The sequence below is a fragment of the Mustela nivalis genome, assembly GCF_964662115.1.
Source record: "Mustela nivalis genome assembly, chromosome: 4".
NCBI lineage: Eukaryota > Metazoa > Chordata > Mammalia > Carnivora > Mustelidae > Mustela > Mustela nivalis.
In genome coordinates, this window is record NC_139023.1 from 153,077,351 (window position 1) to 153,100,172 (window position 22,822).

Here is a 22,822-nt window from a genome sequence, read left to right on the forward strand (position 1 = left end):
TGGAAGCTTTTAATCTCTCCTTCTATTTTCAATGATAGCCTAGCTGGATATAGTATTCTTGGCTGCATGTTTTTCTCCTTTAGTGCTCTGAAAATATCATGCCAGCTCTTTCTGGCCTGCCAGGTCTCTGTGGATAAGTCAGCTGCCAATCTAATATTTTTACCATTGTATGTTACAGACTTCTTTTCCCGGGCTGCTTTCAGGATTTTCTCTTTGTCACTGAGACTTGTAAATTTTACTATTAGGTGACGGGGTGTGGGCCTATTCTTATTGATTTTGAGGGGCGTTCTCTGAACCTCCTGAATTTTGATGCTCGTTCCCTTTGCCATATTGGGGAAATTCTCCCCAATAATTCTCTCCAGTATACCTTCTGCTCCCCTCTCTCTTTCTTCTTCTTCTGGAATCCCAATTATTCTAATGTTGTTTCGTCTTATGGTGTCACTTATCTCTCGAATTCTCCCCTCGTGGTCCAGTAGCTGTTTGTCCCTCTTTTGCTCAGCTTCTTTATTCTCTGTCATTTGGTCTTCTATATCACTAATTCTTTCTTCTGCCTCATTTATCCTAGCAGTTAGAGCCTCCATTTTTGATTGCACCTCATTAATAGCTTTTTTGATTTCAACTTGGTTAGATTTTAGTTCTTTTATTTCTCCAGAAAGGGCTTTTATATCTCTCGAGAGGGTTTCTCTAATATCTTCCATGCCTTTTTCGAGCCCGGCTAGAACCTTGAGAATTGTCATTCTGAACTCTAGATCTGACATATTACCGATGTCTGTATTGATTAGGTCCCTAGCCTTCGGTACTGCCTCTTGTTCTTTTTTTTGCGTTGAATTTTTACGTCTTGTCATTTTGTCTAGATAAGAGTAAATGAAGGGGCAAGTAAAATACTAAAAGGGTGGCAACAACCCCAGGAAAATATGCTTTAACCAAATTAGAAGAGATCCAAAATCGTGAGTGGGGAGAAAGGGGATAAAAAGAGGTTCAAAAAGGAAGAAAGAAAAAAAAAGCAAAAAGAAAAGAAAAAAAAAAAGAAAAGAAAAAAAAAGAATTTTTAAAAAAAGAAAACACCTAAGAAAAATGTAAAAAAGAAAAAATATATATATTAGATAAACTAGTAAAAAATCGTTAAAAAAAAAAGGTAACAGTTAAAAAAAAAATTTTACCCGAAGGTGAGGAAAAAAAAAAAATGAAAAAGAAAAAATTAAATTAACTGCAAGACTAAAAAAAAATCACAGGAAAAAAGCCATGAGTTCCGTGCTTGGCTTTCTCCTCCTCTGGAATTCTGCTGCTCTCCTTGGTATTGAAACCACACTCGTTGGTAGGTGAACTTGGTCTCGGCTGGATTTCTTGTTGATCTTCTGGGGGAGGGGCCTGTTGTAGTGATTCTCAAGTGTCTTTGCCCCAGGCGGAATTACACCGCCCTTACCCAGGCCGGGGTGAGTAATCCGCTGGGGTTTGCTTTCAGGAGCTTTTGTTCCCTGAGCGCTTTCCGTAGAGTTCTGGAGGACGGGAATACAAATGGCGGCCTCCTGGTCTCCGGCCCGGAGGAGCCGAGAGCCCAGGGCCCCAGTCCTCAGTGAGCCCTCAGAGAACCGCACCCAGTCACTCCCGTCTGCCTGACCTCCGGCCGCGCTCCGAGCTCACCGAGCCTGCGACCGGTTCAAGGTAACACCGAGCTGTGAGCTTACTGTCGGCTCTGTCTCTGTAGCCGGCTTTCCTGTTCCAATACCCGCAAGCTCTGCGACACTCAGACACCCCCGATCCTTCTGTGACCCTGCGGGACCTGAGGCCACGCTAACCCGGCGTGGGCTTCGCCCCGGTTTAGCCTCTGGAGCGATGTCCCTCAGCGGAACAGACTTTTAAAAGTCCTGATTTTGTGCGCGGTTGCTCCGCTGCTTGCCGGGAGCCGGCCCCTCCCCCCGGGGTCTATCTTCCCGTCGCTTTGGATTCACTTCTCCGCCGGTCCTACCTTTCAGAAAGTGGTTGTTTTTCTGTTTCCAGAATTGCTGTTCTTCTTCTCTTCGATCTGCCGATGGATTTTCAGGTGTTTGCAATCTTTAGATAAGCTATCTAGCTGATCTCCTGCTAGCTGAAGTAGTCTCAGCCTGCTACTTCTCCGCCATCTTGACTCCTCCCTCTGTTTATTTATTAATAACAAAATTTCCTTAAGATGTTTCTGTAGTTTATAAACTCTGCTTAGTGGCCATTTTCAAACTCTGAGAAGCAGGCACATAAATCAAATGATTGTCATGGTTGAAATAAATCCCCAGGGTTTTCCAATGAGTAAAATAATTCTTATATGACTCTGATAATGTAGGAATTATTAAAACAATGTCAAGTAGAGTTTTATTGAAAAGTTCCAAGATAAATATGTGCCCGTCTGGTGCCCGTTTTAAATTCATACTTGCCCTATGTCATCCTCAGAGTTTAGAATTTAGGGGAGATTAATTTAGTTCAGGGTCTGTACTCAATGTGTACAACATTAAATGAGACAATTAATCCATATAAAAGCAATCTAAAACTTGAGGATGACCTAGCAGTAGTTCAACAACCTCTGCAACAGACTAATTTTCTCTGGTTTTCCATGGGGAAAAAATCCGAAGTGAAAAAAAGAAGGCACTAGGCCAAAATTATGTGCATTCTCCTTTGTTATAAATGATGAAAGTCATAGCTTTCTACCTAGTAGTAGACCTGTTCAGTCACCAAGAACTTTCCCTAAAACATGTAAATATCACTCCAGGCATGAGACCATGAATAACCTGTTCTTCATATACAGGACTAATATTTTATACAATCTCCTTATAGGTGGAATTAAAACTTTAGTAATAGCTCAGGATCAATAGAAAACCCACAGGTTCTCCCTAATTCATCTCTAATACCACAGGACTATCATTCATCTGTTTACATGTTCATATCAGAACTAACTGCATTCTTCACAGTAGGAGCCATGTGTTAATTTTGAAACCTCAACATCAAGCACTTATGTGGTAAGGGATCAATTAATGCAAGGCTGTTTTGTAAATTATTGAATCATAGCAAATTACCAAATGTTGGGTATTTTAGAAGTTGAGGCATACAATGAGTTGTCTTTACGTCAATGTCAGTGTCACTGTCAATGACACTTAATGTCAAAAGCCTAGCTTCCTTAAAAATTTATTTTATAAGATTATATTAGATAGAGTTAAATTACCTTTTCAAAATACACAAAACAATGCATTTTAGGGTACCAGATACCTCTCACATTCACATGAAGTTGAGAATTTGGAAGTAGAAAAGAATCTGGATCACAAAGTAATTAGTAAATTTTTGTAGTCGATACTAAATCATTTAAAAGAAGATCACTTAAAAATATAAAATGGTACTTTATTTGCCCCAGAAAATATTATTATAAGCCAAACAATATCTATTCTGTTAAGCACATTGTTCCCAGCATTATCAATATTCAAATTTATAGTTATCCAGATTATTCAGTATGAGTTAGTTTAAATATTGTATTATTGTTACCATTGCTCTTGCTTTTTTTTTTTTTTTTTTTTTAGTTTTCTCCAAATTCTCTTCAACCCTATCACTAAGAGTTTTTTGAATTGGTAAACCATCTCTAATTAGTGTTATCCTCTACTTTCCATTTTCTCATTGAAAAGAAAGCCAGAAGAATTTTCTCCCTGACAATTCTGCTTAGTTCTTTGTGGGGCTATAATATATTTATAGTGAGGATGGAAGCTGCCAGCAGCACTCTGTGAAATGGGCTCAGCACACACACATACCACAGGGACATGTGACAAAGCAAGTAGGTGAGCACTTTCCTACCATTTGAAAAATGTTTCCTTGGTAACAGACTTATACTTCAGGGAATAAATTTGAAAGCCACCTGTAGCATCTCAAACACTTTGATCCTTTCGCACCAGGGAATTTCAGTGAAATATGTTCAACTGTGAATTTAACAAATTGCTTTGGTGGTGCTATTGGATAAATATGAAAAACATCTCTGGTAGATTTGGGGCTCCTGATAAGTTATATCCAAATTCAATATGTTGAAACAAAAAATGAGAAGATAGATTGTATTCAATATATGTGTATAAAGAGTTTATCATGACTATAATACTTGGTGTATGGTACCCACCACTGCTAATAAATTGAGGAGGAAGAGTAAGATCAAATGGATATTGTGTATGGATTATAAGTATCAATGGTTTTCAACTATATCACACAATTCCAGGTAACAAATAACCCAAAGAAAATGCAAACACAAAACAAAAACAAAAGCAAAAAAAAAAAAAAAGGTACCTAAACCAATACAGATTTACCATGTAACAAATGTAAGAATAATATGGAAAACTGTTTCAATGATATTATATAACAAATAACATAGCTCATCTTACAGAAGAATTACTATAGTACCTGAAGGCTAATTGGGTTATGTCAGTTCACTCTGTGACTCAGAACATACGGCATATAAAAGATATATTAATATGCACATCCCTCTGAGAAGTACCGTGATTCACCATGATGTTACTGTATATGATAATATGTGCTTCATTCATGACTGATGGTTCTGGGAAGATGTCAAGGAATAACAACGATTGTCTTCTAATACAAGTGGTGACCAACATAACCAGTAGCATTATCACTCCATCATCCCATAATATTTGTAGTCCCTTAGCCATAAATGCCTACAATGAATTGAAACCCTGTCCTCAAGAAAAATACAATTAATTAGGAAATTCAACATGATACTAGATTAGAAGAACCATAACCATACAAATGTAGTTACTCTAAACACAAAGGGAATTCTGCCACAAGCATTTTAAAAGACAGTGTCTAAAAGTGATGGAGAACATGAACACTGACACCAGACTACCTTAATTAAAACCCTCTTGCACCACCTGTTAGTAGTAGATGGTATGACCATCACCATCTAATTAGGCAAATCGTTTTCTGTCTTTTTTTTTTTTTTTGCTGTAAAATTTAGATTCTTCCAGAATTGTTGTGAAAATTTAATGAATTGGTATTTGTAAAAGCAAACAAACAAACAAGAAAGAGAACAACAGAAAACTTTAAAATAATGCCTTCAAATTGATATAGGAGCACCTTTTATTTTAGCACCATTTTTTTTTAAGTTGGTTTTTTTTTTTTTTTTTAATTTGACAGAGATAGAGAGAGCACAAGCAGGCAGAGCGGCAGGCAGACAGACTCCCCCCTGACTGACAGCCTGACATCAGAATCCACCCCAGAACCCCCGGATCATGACCTGAGCCGAAGGCAGCTGCTTAACCTACTGAACCACCCAGGTGCCCCTGGAACACCATTTTTACTAGACATTTTCAAGCCTGCAAGGAACAAAGGCACACTTGTATTAATTCAGGCCATAAAAGTTTATTATAAAGATATGGAAAAAGTTATGAAAATAATCTTCACCACCAGAATATCAACACCACAGGGATGAGAGCTTTCCTGTTCATTAAGGAGTCCCCCACTTAGAATAAGCACTTGGCACATAGGCACTTGATAAGTATTTGTGGAATGAGTAACACTGCAAAGCCAATATTCTGAGACATTGGAAAGTTACTCAAAATATATGCCAAAACACTAGCAATGAATAACTACTTGGTCATATCAGCACATCAGATATATACTGCTTCCTCCCCTCCGTCGCTCATGATTTCACGGCTGTGGGCTTCAAGCATACTGTGTCTTTACTTCCATCTGTTCCTGTGAATAATCACTGAGTCCTTCCTAGATGTTCCTCTCAGTATAATGGCTTCTCTGGACTTTTCATTTCTCTATAACCAACTCTCAGCTTTGCTCTCATTACCAACCATTAACCTCCCCATCAGTCCCCTGGCCAACCCCCAAAGAAAGAATTTAATCAGTTCAGCCAGTCATATTGCCATATAGTCTGCTTCTATTGGGCAGAGTTTTGCATTTAGGTTACCTCTTAATCTGTTAGCTACTTTATGAGTGGTCCTGATTGGGTTTAGGCAACCAATACTGGTTTTAGCAGCTGTGGTAAGACAAGAGAATAGTCTAGAGCAGAGCTAGTATATCATGCAATCTGAGCGTGAGAAAATATCAAGAAGACTGTAAGAATGGCACTCATTTGGAGGCTTAAGGGACCATACAAACAGCAAAAAAGTTTACTTGTCCTATCCAAGCAAATTCATAAAATATTGTGGTTTCGTTTGGGATGGGGGAAAACCCTCAGGCATACTAAATAATAATGCCATTGGTGAGATGCAACCACTTACATGTAAAGAGATAGTTTATAAATAGCTCAACCAGCAGGAGTAATTGAAAAAGTGATTAAACATCCATTTAAGAGGTATCACCAGTCATGCCACCAAAATAAAATGGGACTAGTAAAAATTCATGGAAAGATCATTAGATGTCAGGGGTCGCTTATCCCTTTGCCACCCCATTTTGTATATGTGAAGATCCTTGAAAGAGTCAATTACAGAATGTGGAATTGTATTTCCATAGACAGGGAACACAAAGTAGGTCCTACTATGGCATATATTAGTCTATTACAACCTTCCCCAATGGCCATTTAAATATAGTACTTCTGTTTTATTTTGCACATGCACATAAATTATAGAACAATGCATCACATCTTTAATTTATTAAAACAGTTCATTATAACTCAAAACTACCACCAGTATCATTGCTAGGGTGTATCTGACGTTCAGTTCTTCTCCAACTACTTCAGTCATAGCTTCATTTTTTTTTAAGGTTTTATTTATTTATTTGAGAGAGAGAGAGAGTAAGAGAGAGCATGAGAGAGGAGAAGATCAGAGGGAGAAGCAGACTCCCGCGGAGCTGGGAGCCTGATGTGGAACTCAATCCCAGAACTCCGGGATCTTGACCTGAGCTGAAGGCAGTCGCTTAACCAACTGAGCCACCCAGGCGCCCTGATCATAGCCTGATTAAAGGATTTTTCAGTTCATATCTCTAGTACAATGATCAGCACAAGAAGAACACATTCATTCATTTTTTTTTTTATTGTGCTTTGGATGTTTCTTGTTTGAGCACAGAAGTTCTAATATAAGAAAAGATGTCTATGTTCCAAAAGCTAAGATGGAATGTAGACGTATAAAAGAATTCCCACAAAATCTTCCTCCTGCCTTCATATTCCTTCTCACTAAGCTGTTTCCTCATCATTTACCTGTACTTTGCCAGTCCTCTCTTCTTCAACTGCAGTTTTCTAAGCCTTTCGTTTTCTTTTCTTTTCCTAGGTATTTAACAATGTAATATATTTAAAGTATCTAATGTGAATAAAATCCCCAGGAGACAGGAAAAAAATGAAAAATGTGTGTGTACAATGTGCCGATTTGATATAAAGTATACATTGTTAAACGACTACCACAATCAAGTCAATTAACCCGTCTATCACATCATATATTTTTCTCTAAGAAAAACACATTCTTAAGAATAAATTGCAAAAAAGGCAAAAGATACACATTGTTTTAATCAGTGCTTAATAAAAATTGAAGACTTAAAACTCTAACTAAATTCTTTTTTATATTCCTTTTTTAAAAATTTTATTAATTTCTTTTCAGCGTTACAGAATTCACTGTTTATGCATCACACCCAGTGCTCCATGCCATACATGCCCTCCACAATACCCATCACCTGGCTCCCCCAATCTCCCACCCCCCTTCCCTTCAAACCTTCAGATTGTTTTTCAGAGTCCATAGTCTCTCATGGTTCACCTCCCCTTCCAATTTCCCTCAACTCCCTTCTCCTCTCCATCTCCCCTTGTCCTCCATGTTATTTGTTATGCTCCACAAATAAGTGAAATCATATGATGATTGACTCTCTCTGCTTGACTTATTTCACTCAGCATAATCTCTTCCAGTCCCATCCATGTTGCTAAAAAGTTGGGTATTCGTCCTTTCTCATGGAGGCATAATACTCCATAGTGTATATGGACCACATCTTCCTTATCCATTCGTCCATTGAAGGGCATCTTGGTTCTTTCCACAGTTTGGCGACCGTGGCCATTGCTGCTATAAACATTGGGGTACAAATGGCCCTTCTTTTCACTGCATCTAACTAAATTTTATAACGTCTTTGAGATGTCATTCACATATTGAAATTAAAATGAACAACTGGGTGCCTGGGTGGCTCAGTTGGTTAAGTGTCTGCCTTTGGCTTAGGTCATGATCTTAGGGTCAGCTCCCTGATTAGTGGAGAGTCTGCTGTTCCCTCTCCCTCTGCCCCTCCCCTTGGCCCATGCTTTCTCTCACGCTCTCAAAATAAATAAATAAAATCTTTTAAAAATAAAGAAATAAATTAAAATGTACACCTCAGTGGTTTTTAGTATAATCAGTTATGTAATCACCATCACTGATTCTGGAACATTCTATCACCTTGAAAAGAAACTCCCTACCCTTTACAATTTACTCTCCCATTTCCTCCTATCTCTCTCCCATCCATTGGCAACTACTGTCTCTATGGAATCTGACTTTTCTGAACACTTCACATAAATTAAATTCTATAATATGTGGCTTTTTGTGTCTGGCTTTTTTCACTTAACGTACTATTTTCAAGGTTCATCCATGTTGTAGCATGAATCAATATTTTACTCCTTATTCATAGCAGAATAATATGCCATTGTATGAATTTAACAGATGTCAGGTTTTATTATAGCATTTAGAAATTCAATAAACAGAATTGCTGAGACCACATTGTGCAGAGCACTCTTCTAGGCAAGAATAGATAGGTAAAATGCCATCTACAGGCAAATATAATTCAACTGTTTGGGCTAAAATGATCAATCAATTCAGTTTACAAGTCTCTAAAAGTAGCAACTCAAAATTTGATTTAGCCGAACACTTATCTCAGAAAAACTTTCAGCATGAGTATAAAGTGTTCAAATATATATAAAAAAAACAGCTGATTTTTCATCTTCTCCTATTTTTGTGAATTATATCCTATTTTGTTTTCCTTATTAAACAGAGTCTCAGTTGATAAGAAGACAATGTAAAATATTGTAGGTCACACATTGTTCCAACTGTAATATGGAAACAATCCAGGCATCATACTCTTCAGATTCTTTCGGATTGAGTCATATCTGAATTGTTAGTAAAATTGCAAGATCATAATATAGTCAACTATTTTAAAACATATTTTTTGTATACTGGGAATGTCCTAAACATTGTCCACAAATGATATGACCATTCTAAGGCAGTGACATATGATTGCCATGTATTAGAATTATTACATAATTTGCTAAGCAAGTACTCTATAAACATGATGTAGTTAACCTGCAGTCAACCTATATGCTTAGAGAATGGGTGTTCTTTTTAAAATCAATATTAATATAAGAACATACTTAATTTGAGTACTGCTACAGAAAACTTTTCAAAGACTTGGTACTTCACTTTTTTTGTTACAATAAATATAATGCAATAAGAGTACAAAATTATGTTGCTGGAAAGATGAAAATGTAAATGCTAAAAGACAATCATTCTATATACAATTTTTGTTGTATGGAAATAGAGATGCAGAAGTACATAGCAAACACACATGTTTAATTTATGTTTCCTCTTGAATATTAAATCAAGCAAGTATATCCATGTATACCCCATTCATTAAGCCTTCTTATCTTGGGTACCAGTTAATTTATGTTTTGTATTATGTTAATATTGTTAATTTAAGTTAATGTATTTATGACCTTTGTAATTTAAGTTTTTTTGGAGTGGATCTTTCAGTTTTGTTTTCAAATTCCTTGTCTTTTCTGGCCATGCTACTCATAATATGGCAACTAGAAAGATTTTTTTTTCCTGTGAACTATATGTTTTATGTAACTGCTCAGGAATAATGTCCAAAATCAGAAAAGGCAGAATAAATAAATCATGGAAGAGTGTGAGTGTATTGGACATTGAATGAGACAGTAGAGTTGGCATGAATACAGCAAGATAGAGGCAATTAATACATGCTTGACACTAAAATTATAAAATCAGAAAAAAAATAAAAACATAAATTAATACTGCCTTCAGGTTAATGTTTTATGAAGAGAAACAAGAGCTGAACTCAATGAGAAAAACAGCCAACAACTTTAATCCTATTCTATGTTTGAGGGAAAAAAGCCTTGTCCAGTTGAAAGCCTAATAATTTTTTCATTAAATGGGAAAGCAGATAAAACATGCTGTTCTATAGGGAAAAACTACCATTTTTGTTGTTGTTATTGTTCAGAGATTTACTCCACCTAAATTCTTATGAGAACCCTTGAATTTTGAAGAAAATAGCATAATTGAACACTCCAAACTAGCCAACTTGAATTCACCGGTCATATTCTGATTTAAGTTTGGAAAGCTTCTTGACTCCATAAGAATAATATCTTTTTTGAGATTCACTGGATTATTTATATTGGGAGTAATTTGGTGCTCTCCAGGACATAAAACAATATCATTGTCATATTTATCTCATGTGACTTACCCATTTATTGCAATGGCATCAGATCCTCTTAAAATAAAATATTTTAGCATATTTTTTATAAATTAATACATTATTATACATATCATATTTATATCTGGTCTTAACCTCACTCATTCCATCTGATCTCCCAAAGGCAACCTAATAACTGCCAAAACTAGTGGACACTTCTATGCCTCGATTTTTAGGGACCCCTCTAGCAGCTATGTTCAATTTTACTTCTCTTTTCATCTCACACCATCATTTTTTTATTCTGCATTTTCTGATTTTGGACATTATTCCTGAGCAGTTATATAAAACATATAGTTCACAGAAAAAAAAAATCTTTCTAGTTGCTATATTATGAGTAACATGGCAAGAAAAGGCAAGGAGTTTGAAAACAAACTGAAAGAACCAATCTAAAGGTATTAAGTTATAAAGTTTATAAATACATTAACCTAAATTAACAATATTAACATAAAATAAAACCTAAATTAACCGGTTATTCTCAGGCAATTCCATCTAAACAAAAAGTTTCCACTATCACTTATGTGTGATTACTCTCAAATCAACATCAAAAACCCATTTCACTGTTCTGGGTTCTAAATTCCCATCTTTCCAACTGTATGCCCCACAGACACATAAAACTCATTTCTAATGCCAGACTTAGCATAACTTTCTTGTATTCTCTCACTCTCAGAAGTATCACTAGAGTGTGCCATGTTCTCTCTCTCTCTCTTTATTTTTTTTATTTTTAAGGTGGCAGACTTTTAATGAAGAAGAAAAAAGAGTACAATTAGTGGTAATCATAAGATAATGGTGAAAGCATTTAATAAAAATTTTAAAATGTATTATATTAGAGATATCTGTAATCTCTTTTTCTTTCTCTTTATTTTAAAAATACATATAATTTCCATACTCTATTTCTACTGGGTTGTAAAACTATTTAAAAGCCAAAACCTAACAAATGAAACATTTGAAAAATATAATAGAACAGCCAAACATACCAGAATGTTATACTGTTAAGAGTGTAATATGCAGTCTGTCAGAAGTCCTTTCTGATTTAAAGTTAATTTATATCATTAATCACATAGCTTCTAATGGCATTTATTTCAGGTGTGTGTTTAGATTTAAACATTCTAGCAAGATAGAATTTTTTTCTCCACAATACATTAGTACTTTTAGGATATCAAGAAATAACTTTTAGTGATGGTAAAACATTTGTACAACAGAAGAGAATAGTCTATATATGAAGATTTTTGATGCTTTAGCATGAGATACATTGAAGGGGTTATAAAAATTTAGAGTATTTCTGCCCATGGCTTTTTATGACTTTTGTCTCTTATAAACTTTACTTGGAGACTCTATTTGTCTTTTGTAATTTTTGCTGGAAATAGTTATTTTCCAAATTGTTAATAGATGACCCTGACAGTATAGAAAGAAAGAATGTGGATCAATATGTTTTCAAATTACCTGAAACTTCTTTGTCTCATCATCTGCTCTTTCATTTAGTTGGCCACTAGGTGTTCTGATATCTTATATCTGTTCCCCTTGTCATTGTTGAAGTTCAGATAATCTTTTCTCATATGAATTCCCAACTCTTTCCATGTTGCAGGTTTTAGTCACTCCCCAATCAGTTCAAAAAGTTAGTTCTAAGAAGAAAAAAGACAGGTTTTAATCAGACCCCATCACTGCTGAAAATTCTCTAGTGGAACTCTATTATTGATAAAATACTAAGACAGCCTTTCATAGCCTGGAATTCTTATTCCAGCCCTGTGTCTCATGTAGAACCTACAAATATCTTTTGCTCCAAATATATTAAATTAGTTACAAATTTCTGAATATTACCATATTTCAGAGGGAGGTTTATACATAGCACTCTCTCTAATACCCATGGTTAACACTGTGTTATCATGTGTTTAATACTCAATTCCCCTTGGAAAATATTATCAAATAAATTATAGAAACATATCAAATATAGTAAACTCGGGCTTTTCCTCTGGGCTCTTTTCTGACTTCGAAAATATTCTACATATACATCAGTTTGAATAGCTCTTTCCTATTCTACAGTTAATTTTCTTGATTGTCTCCTCCGATTTATTGAGTTCCTTGATAACAATCTTTATTTTTTTAAATTTCTATACACCTATGACTAACACATCAGCTGATGATTAGTAATACTCAATAAATAACTTTTGAATAAATAAAATAGTGAACATATTAGATAGAAGCACAGTAGGCCCTCAGGAGTGGCAAAAGTGTAATACAAAGTGCCAATCTTAACCTTATGAACAATGTTACAGGATTTATACTTAAGTCTATATCTGTAATTACTTCTTTGATTTGATTTAGCATTTAAAAATATTAAGCAGCCTATAAGTATGTAAACGGCCTTTATTTGCCTTTCTAGCAAAATGGAGACCAAATTTAAAGAGAATATAATAGCAAAATGAATTGTAAAATCAATCTTTCAGTCACGGTATCTCCACAACAACCAACCTCTGTTGGTAGAATTCTATTTTACTTTTTTTTTTTTTTTTAAGAATTTACTTATTTGACAGAGAGTGAGAGAAGGAGAAAAGTACAAGTGGGGGGAGCAGCAGAGGGAGAGGGGGAAGCAGGCTCCCTGATGCGGGACTCGATCCCAGGATCCTGAGATCATGACCTGAGCCGAAGGCAGAGGCTTAACTCACTGAGCCACCCAGGCGCCCCCTTTTTTACTTTCATGAGGCATTTTTTTGTCATCAGAACCTGCCCTACGGAGTAAAAGCCAGAAGCTCATTACTTTAAGCATACTCACAAATGATTGTGAAATTACATATGATCCTGCTTGGAATTTAAAGTAGAAACATTTTGTACCAAGTTGAGAAAGTCTTAAGCAAACAATAACTTTGGTATATCCTTTACGGGGACTTATGACATGCTCTTATTTTCAATATTTAAAATTAAATGTGAATGTGCAATACTATAGCATTCCATGCTACTTTTTTGTTTTTGTGTTTGAGATAAGACACCTTCTCTTTCATAAAAATCAGGATATACTGAAAAAACATTAAGCCATTTGAGTTTTAAAGTATATACATGATTTTTAAAAAATGACAACACTCCTTTTATTACATTTCCAATGATTAACAAAGAGAGACCAGAAGGTTGGTACTAGAGACAGCTGAGAGAATGAGTAAGTTCTTAAATGACTAAGAGCTCAGGTGTTAAAGTTCATCAAGATTGGTGCAGGTCTGAGCCATACCTCTTATGCAGTAGCACTGTGAGTATCTATTCCACGCCTTAGTTTCCTTGGCTCCATAATAGGGATAGTAAGAGGCAATTTTTCAAGGAGTTGTGAAGCATAAATGAGATCCCACACATACTGAGCTTAGTCCAGGACCCAAATGGTAGTGTTGTTTATGGTTTTGTTTGTGTGGCAGCTATAAAGACACACTAAATATACATAACACAGAAAGATATTTATTAAAATATATATATATATATTTGTTTATTCTTTCTAAAAATGTTTCTTGAAGCCTATTCTGTGCCCTCTCCTGTGTTAAGTATTACTGAAAATTTGATGAGGATGAGATAGTTCCGGCCCCCAAGTAGTTTATGACTAATGAGGGACATAGGCCATGAACAATTAGATGGCGCTAAAAATGTAAGGTCCTTGAGGACAGGGACCATACATTTTGGTTTAACACATTATCTGGCGCAGACTACAAACACCAAAAATATCTGTTGAAAGAAGGAAGGGAAAAGAAGACAAGGAGGAAAGACATGAGACAGGAAAATGAGGAGAACAACTCTTATAGAACAGATAAAGAAAATGCATTAAAAATGAATAAACTTTTCATAGCCAGCCTGGGAAGAAGAGATGATATTTGAAAGTGAGTTTCAAAAAAATGAGGGGAAGAAATAGAAGAAAATAGTTGCAGGGGAAGGAATGTATATAATGTTGACAAATCCTAAGATAACACCAACAATTTGAGGAAGTAATATTGGAATGGAGTGTAGGTTCACAGTGTAGAGGGAAGAGTGATGGGTGGTGGGAGGTCAGGCCTGAAAGACGGTGCCGCTGCAGAATTCTGAAGAGCCTTGTAATCGGGCTTGGTATTAAGAAGCTTGTCTTTTAGGTAATGGGAATCTTGAAGAACTTGTTATTAGAAAAGCACCATAACTTGCTTTATTTGAAGAAAGGAAACCAGTACTTATTTGTGACATGGATGAACTAGAAAGAGTAGTGACACAAAGGGCACTTAAGAAGGAATTGCACAAATTAAAACAAATTATGATCCACTGGGCTGGATTTGGATATAACCATATAAGAACCAAAGATCTATGGAGGCAATTACTCCCTTTGGCACTTTCTCCCTTCTTCCAACTCAGGGACTAAGCATACTACTTCTTGACTTTGGGCTGCCCACTTCAGGGCTTGAAAAATCCACCCAACCCTGTCCCATGATCCAGGAAGTGAGTCATCGCTCAGGCAAAACCTACAGGCTGAAACCAGCATCCAAGGTCAGGATGAACAGGAAATCAACACCTGGATAAACAGGAGAACAAAATAAAATAAGAAAACCAACTAAACAGAAAAACAGGCAAGGGTATAAATGAATAAAAATAGACCAGGAGAAAATGTGAAGGGAAGCTGGACCCTGGAAGATACGTCAAACACACAGTCATGCAGTAGTGAAGTATTTAAGCAGCTAGAGAGAAATAAAGGAATAAGTAAATAAATGAAAAGAAAAATAGGAAATCCACAAAATTTGGAAAAGCACACAAGCACATAGCACCAGTACTGAGATCTTAATGACTGAGATGGCTCTCTACTTTGGTCTCACTTACCCTATTTGATTTGTGCTGGAATCACTGTCTATCTCCTCCATGGTTCTTATGCACATACCTGCACTGAAACACCCCCTCCATACATACACACACCCTACGATGGCTTACACATAAAAGGAAGTAGTAAAACAACAAAACCTGTTCCAAGAAATAGACTGGAACACCTTAACTTGCCTCTCTCATTGTTTCCTTTGTCCTGCAATTCTTGGCTTTGACCCAGGCTTTTAATATTTGCTTCTCCTGGCTCTTCGGCTCCAGCTATCTTTCACCTTACTGATCTTTCACTTCCCAGAAGTTCTCCCAGCAAAAGGGAGATCCCACAACCTCCCACTGGCTGAGTTCTGCCTTCTATTTTGCTTCTCATATCTTAACTTGGAAAGTTACAGAAAGGCAAATCTAAGTCATGAATCGGGGAGAAAGATTGTGAGGGCACCTGGCTCAGATGAAGGAGTCTATTTGCCAAAAGAAAAGCTTCCATCAAACAGATGTAGACAGCTCAGTTATCCCTGCTGCCCAGGATAATGTGAACTTGTTTCCATTTATTTTTTATTTGGAATATTTTAGGCTACTTTACATGTAAACCACTATCTTTAATGGTAAACCCATTGAATATATTGGTCTATAATAATCCTAGAAAATATTTCCTAAGCCAGTTGAAAGTAATGACTTGAGGATGGTGAAAAATATGATTGAAGTTCTGTTCTCAGTGTTCCTTGCTTCTACCACTCTACCAACAATGTGAACATCAGTGAGTTCCTGAGACTTGGATGCCTGCCATGGGCACTGACGTCTTAAGAGAAAATGGCCCCAATTATTTTTTTTTCCCCTTTCTTTTTACTCACTATGACTTCTGCAATATGATTTTTAGAGATCTGAAAAAAAAATTATTAACCTAAAGACAGAGGAAGTTGTCATACATATATACTCTACTTGTCAAACATAGTTTTGTATGGGGGATGGTTTATGAATGGATTCAGATATCTCTGTTATGGTTGACAAGAATTCTGCCCAACAAAAGATATCCCAAAAGGCAAGAAACAATTGAAATAATAATTATGGTTTTTAATTCTATAATTGCAAAGTATTGTGCTAGCTTTTTAAAAAAGATATATTATTTGTTAGAAAGAGATTGTGTACATAAATGTGGGAAGGGACAGAACGAGGTGACAAGCAGATGGACCACTGAGACTGGAGCTCAACCCAGGGCTCAATCTCACAACCCTGAGATCATGACCTGAGCTGAAACCAAGAGTCAGATGCTTAACCAACTGAGTCACCCAGGCGTCCCAGTTTTGTGCTTGCTTTTAAAAATACATTATCTTATTTAATCTTCATGATAAACTGTGAGGCAAATATTATAATTCTAGTTTTACAGAGAGGGAAACAAAGACTTTTAGAAAAGTAAAATGCCTAAGATAACATAGCAAGGACATATATGAAAATATATTAATAACCGTACATGTAGAAAGCAAATTCATTATGAAAAAGAGATAATTTTAAAATTATGCATACATATCAGCCTAAATATTTCATTCATTCAAATTCATGGTGAGATTACTAGATCTGCTACGAGTAGGAATCTCACAACAGACTTTCTTTAAAAAAAGAGAAGCAAAAAGCCAATGTTCAACTTCCTCTTGCCAACTTTTCTCAAAGAAGTTAAGAGGACAACAGTATTGAATATCATCTCTTTGTAAATATTAGAATGTTAACTTTTATAGTTATGGATTTCTGATATTTACAATTAAGGTTATTTATTCTTTTTAACAAAATATTGAATTCCTTTCACGTGATACACATCTTCCTATATCCTGGAGGTAGAACAGTAAACAAGGAAGCCCGAGTTCCTTCTGTCATAGAGCTGGCATTCTAGTTCAGGAAATACATATAAACGAAATAATTCCCAATCTGGATCAGTGATATAAAAGTTACAGAGGGCTAACTTAGACAATAAAAGGATGAGTAGGGGAATGTCAGAAAAGATTATCTCAGACAATCTTTTATCTGGACTTCAGATGTTTTGGTCAGTGAACTGTTTGTTCTCAGCACTGAGAAATTGCAGACTGTTGGCCAAGGCGCCCACTGCATCTGCCATAGAGGTGGGCTCGGGGTTCCTTTCCCTCATAACAAGTGATTTGTTTGGGGATGAGCGCATAACACAAGTGAGGACAATCAGAATCTGCTACTTTTTTTTTTTTTTAAGATTTTATTTATTTATTTGACAGACAGAGATCACAAGTAGGCAGAGAGCCAGGCAGAGAGAGAGAGAGGAGGAAGCAGGCTCTCTGCCGAGCAGAGAGCCCGATGCGGGGTTCGATCCCAGGACCCCGAGATCATGACCTGAGCCAAAGGCAGAGGCTTTAACCCACTGAGCCACCCAGGTGCCACCCAAATCTGCTACTTTAACAAGGAAGAAGTTTCCATTCCAGTATAGCCGCTAAGCTTATAAGAAGTGGGCTGTGTCATATCGACAACTTAGGTGTTTTCTAGGAAACAAAAGAGAAAAAGAGAGGGAGAGCTTAACAAAGGTAGCTATGACCAAAGCCACAACCTGCCTCTGCACATTTCAGTCAGGGGCCAAAAAACTACCCCTAAGTTGCTTCCTTTAGTTTGTTATTGGTTCCTGTACTATTTTGTACATGAAAGTCATGATTATTCACAGGTGAGATTTAAGCGTTAGCATGAATGATATAAATGAACCAGTTGTGAAGAATATGGAGAAAACAGCATCACAGGCAGGGAACATGGTACATGAAAATTTCCCAAGATAAGAAATAATTCTGTAGCATGTTCTAGAAACTAATAGTTTTATCACCTCGTAAGAGAAGATAACACGACAATGCTGACCAACTGTCATTGATAAAAGCCAACATTTTACTGAAGTGCCTTGCCAATAGAAGGAAGTAATAGAAATAAGGCATTGAAGGGTAAGAAGGGAGGAGATGTTTGTAAATATATGTCTTTATTGAAAATATAAAAATATACACACACGTATACACCCACACACACTCTGTTAGAACAAATAAGAGAGTTCTGCAGGAATTGCAGGGAGAGGATCAATATGAAGAAGTGAGTGGTGTTCTATACACCAGCAATAACCTATCAGAAACTGTAATAATATAAAAATATTCTATTTGTGATAACAACATAAACATTGTGTTTCTATGAACAAAATTAATAAAAGATCAGCAAAACTGCTCTACAGAAAAAATGCAAAATATTATAGATGGACATAAAATAAAATTCAAATAATTGTAAGTTCAGCATTAAAATATTTAAATCTCTCCTCAAATTTAGCTATAAGTCTAATACAATTGCAATCAAAATATCCAGTGGATTTTGTGAATTCCTATTTTTTAAGCAAGCTACTCTAAGGAAAACAAAACTTTACCTCTATCTACTCAGGCTCAATGACTAGGCCTGAGAATTAATGATATGAAGTGGATTAACAGAAGAAAGGCATACAGATATATACTCATACATGGGAGCTTCTGTAGGAAAATGAAGACCCAAAGAATTAGCAAGACCCACATGCTAGATTGAACCAAGTGGCAATTGTAAAAATGTAACTAAAGTGTATAGGGAGGTTAAAGGAAGATCAGATTTATTTTAACAAAATCTATTCGTATACATTTTTCTGGCCTCAATTCAATGTCTCTGGTGATAAAAAAAATTTTTTTTTCCCTGAACATAGAGAGACATCTTTCATATGGAAGTTTTATTTCCTGCTCTTAGGAAGAAAAGAGGAGATCACAATATTTCTTTTGTGTCTGCTGTTTGTCAAGTGACTTTGGATAAAAATAGTGTTTATGCTAAATGTATGTTTGGGGATGGCATATTCTCCCATCTTTTGTGACATAAATTAATTATAAAATTCATTTGGAAAAATACAAACCAAAAAACACCCATGATAATTATGGAACCTAGGCAAGCCAGTCAAGTCAAGAGAGTTCTTTTCTAGTGTCTTGTTCAAAGAGGGATTTATGACTAGGGCCATTGGGGTCTCAGAGGGACTTTGGATAATGCAGAATCTCATTCCCTCTCTCAGACCTACCAAACCAGAATCTACATTTTAACAAAATCCTCTGGTGATTTGTATTCAATTAACGTTTTCAAAGCAATCATCACTGAACCTTCTCCCCATAGGTTTAAACTTTTGGATTATACACTGAGATTTATATTTATATAAATTTATAACCCCCAATTCTGGGTTATAAATTGATGCTTGAGTTATATAACTTGTTTTGCTTTCATTCTATATCATTTGTTTAATATAGAAAAGATCTAATTTAAATCTTCTAGATATGCCTTCTTTATAAAAAGCGCACGCACACACACATACACACACACGTGAAATATCATCCAAATTAGCAATGTATGCCTTGCATTCTATCATACTGAAGGAATACCATATTTTCTAATTAATCTTTCCCATAAGTCACTTCTCTGATGAAATCAAGAGAAACAAATGAATAATGTCAGTTTCAAATGGAAGCGATAATATTCTGGGAAGTTGTGGATGCCCGCCAATACTTCCGTTATAACATCATTCCTTTCCTTCTTTGCTCTATTTAGTGTTTCCATTTCTGTGGTTGGTTTTCTTATTCCAATTAATGGTAGTTGCACCAAACACTCAACTGGTTTTGAAGTTTTCCCTGCTCAGATTCCACCTTGCTGTTCCCTGTGGACACCAGTCTCCATTACCAAAAGGTCAAGATCCCAAGATACTGCCTTGCTCCTTCCAGCATCTGAGTATCAACAACACAGCATGGCATTACTTGTAGAATGGTATAAATGTACTTCTTCTCCTTTGCATTTCCTTTTAACCACCTCATCTCTATTCTACCAAAGCCATGCTTTGCCTCAAGATGTTCTAGAACTGCTAATAAAGAATGTAAATGTAAAAAGTCGATATTCAGAGTTTGAGATATAAAATAAGGTTCTTGAGACTATAATAACCCTATAAACTTAAATAAAAAGCTTTACCAGAATGATTTTCTAAATAATACAACAAGGCCCAGTATCTGGTCAAACTGAGTGTTGAGATTCCAATAAGCTAGGGATCTATGAAAGCCAAGATATGACAGAAGAGAAATCTTTGCTGAAAGGGAAAAGGGAAAAACTTCCTCTCTCAGGGAAGCATGGAAGTTTCCAGGAGGCAAAGAGATATGGAAAGGCACAGGGTGAAAAATTCATGTTCCCTCTGGAATGAACTCTCAGAGAGCATTTACAGGTTGGAGAGAGACCTGTAATTAGAAGGGTTTGGGTCCTATTCTCCGTGTAAAACTCTGAGTGGGGTATAGTCCTCTGTTGTGTGAAGTGACCCAGCACTTGCCTAGGGCTTCTGCAAAGGAGTAAATCTGAAGTCATGGCATGGAAAAACCAAGGAGAAAAAAAAGGTCAGCATCTATGTGGCCCAGATTTCTATGTTGTATAAAAGTAATCCACAGGGCACCTGGATGGCTTAGTTAGTTAAGCATTTGCCTTCTGCACAGGTCATGATCTCAGGTCCTGGGATAGAGTCCTGCCTCGGGCTTCCTGCTCCACAGGGAACCTGCTTATCCCTTTCCATCTGTCCTTCTCCCTGCGTACTTTTTCTCTCAAATAAATAAAATCTCTCTCTTTTTTTCTTTTTTCTTTTTTTAAAAAGAGATCCAGGTCGTCTATAGGAGGAAGAAGACCTTTTGAGAGCCAGGAGGCACCACTGGGGGATGAGAAGACTCAGAGGGGTGAACGGTGAAGTGATCCTGCAAGACAGTCTGTGAGGTCTAGCTGCCACACAAAGGAATGTGGGTAATATTGTGAGCATATGGGAATCCACTAAATAATTTTTCAGCATAACATAGCTATATTTGTTCTGGTTTTCCAACTCCATTTTGACACTGTGCCATCCACATCTTGTGCTCTTGTCTTTTTTTTTTTTTTTTTAAGGTTTATTTATTTGAGAGAGAAAGAGTGAGCAAGAGAGAAAGAGAGAAAGAGAATGAGCAGGGTGAGGAGCAGAGGGAGAAGCAGATTCTCTGCTCCACAGGGAGCTCCAGGCAGAGCTTGATCCCAGGACTTGGGGATCATGACTGAACCAAAACCAGATGCATACCCTACCGAACAACCCAGGTGTCCCTGCTCTAGTCATTCTTAACAATTTTTGAATTTGTCATATTCTTCACACCACCTTATATTTGTATGTCTCCCCATTTCCTGGAAATTCATACTCTTTCTCAACCAGCCAGGTATTCCAAATTCTTCAAACTCTGCTCTTGCGCCACCTCCTACGGATGTCTGCCATGACATGCCCACACCCAGTCTGCATTCTCAACCAGAGGACTACATATCTCTCTTCCGGCTTTCCCAAATCCTTGCACATATCCTCAGTATTCTCTTCTACAGTTTACATGGGTGTGCTTTAATTGCATGTTTTCTTGTCTGTCTGCCCTGGACTGATCTCCCTGAAAGGCAGAAGCTCTCTTTTATCGCTAAGCATTAGCATCTAACATCCTGCCTGGCACTCAGTTAACACTCAATAATGACTTCTTCAAGGAAGAATAAAAGAAGACGCATAAGGCAATAAACAGGCCCACTTAATTGTTACCATCTGGAAAATCAGAGTTTCTTGGGAGGCGGAGGTGGAAGATAAGTCTTAAAGTTCTTAATTTTTGACTTTTAATACTTTTTAGTAGCATCAAATTAAAAGTTCCTAAATATCCATTTTTGTTTGAAACTATGTTATATAACTTATGGTTCAGTTGATAGCTACATAAACGTCCAAGAATAAGTGAGTTTCTTCTCAAAAATGGCTACACATATGTTTAGTGTAATTCAGGTATCTGCCTTACTCACTGGGGAAAAAAGGAGGGGGGGCTTCAATTTCTTTTCTTCTCTCTTTTTTTAAGATTTTATTTATTTATTTGACAGACAGAGATCACAAGTAGGCAGAGAGAGGGGGTGGGAAGCAGGCTCCCCACTGAGCAGAGAGCCTAACTCAGGGCTCCATCCCTGGGATCACGACTTGAACTGAAGACAGAGGCTTTAACCCACTGAGCTACCCAGGTGCCCTTCTTTTCATTACAAAAAAGTTTGATAAATTTTATCCATTTCCAATGTTGAAAATACATTTTGCCACCTTAAGCCTCTCAACTGCAGCTGTATTTACAGAAATCCATTTGGTAAGAAGGGCTTTTTCATGTAAGTTTAGAGATTTTTGTTTCACATGGCTTCTCTTTCCTATAATTTTGTGCTTCTTTTCTTTCCTTTCCAAGCAAAATAGAAAAATGTTCAAAATATTTGTCTACTTTGTTTAAAGATTTATTTGTTTTGAGAGAGAGAGAGAAAGACAGAGAGTGAGCACCAGCATGGAAGTGGGGGAGGGGAGAGGAAGAGGGAGAGAGAGTATCTCAAGCCGACTTCCCATGGAGTGTGGAGCCCAACACAGGGCTTGATTTCACAATCTTGAGACCATGACCTGAGCTGAAACCAAGAGTTGGAGCTTAACCAACTGAGCCACCCAGATGCCCCTGATCTACTTTCATCTTCCTTGCTAGTCAGTTAATTTTTTTTTCAATTAACCATTTCAATCTCC

General features: G+C 36.6%; 1 long non-coding RNA gene across 2 annotated transcripts in view; it reads right to left on the reverse strand.

Moving 5' to 3' along the window:
- Positions 1-22,822, reverse strand: part of LOC309862738 — a 130,060-nt gene that overhangs the window by 98,303 nt on the left and 8,935 nt on the right. For both annotated transcript variants that reach the window (XR_014310684.1, XR_014310685.1), the window contains one exon: positions 11,884-12,062. This is a non-coding gene — a long non-coding RNA (uncharacterized lncRNA). The remainder of the gene's footprint in view (positions 1-11,883; positions 12,063-22,822) is intronic.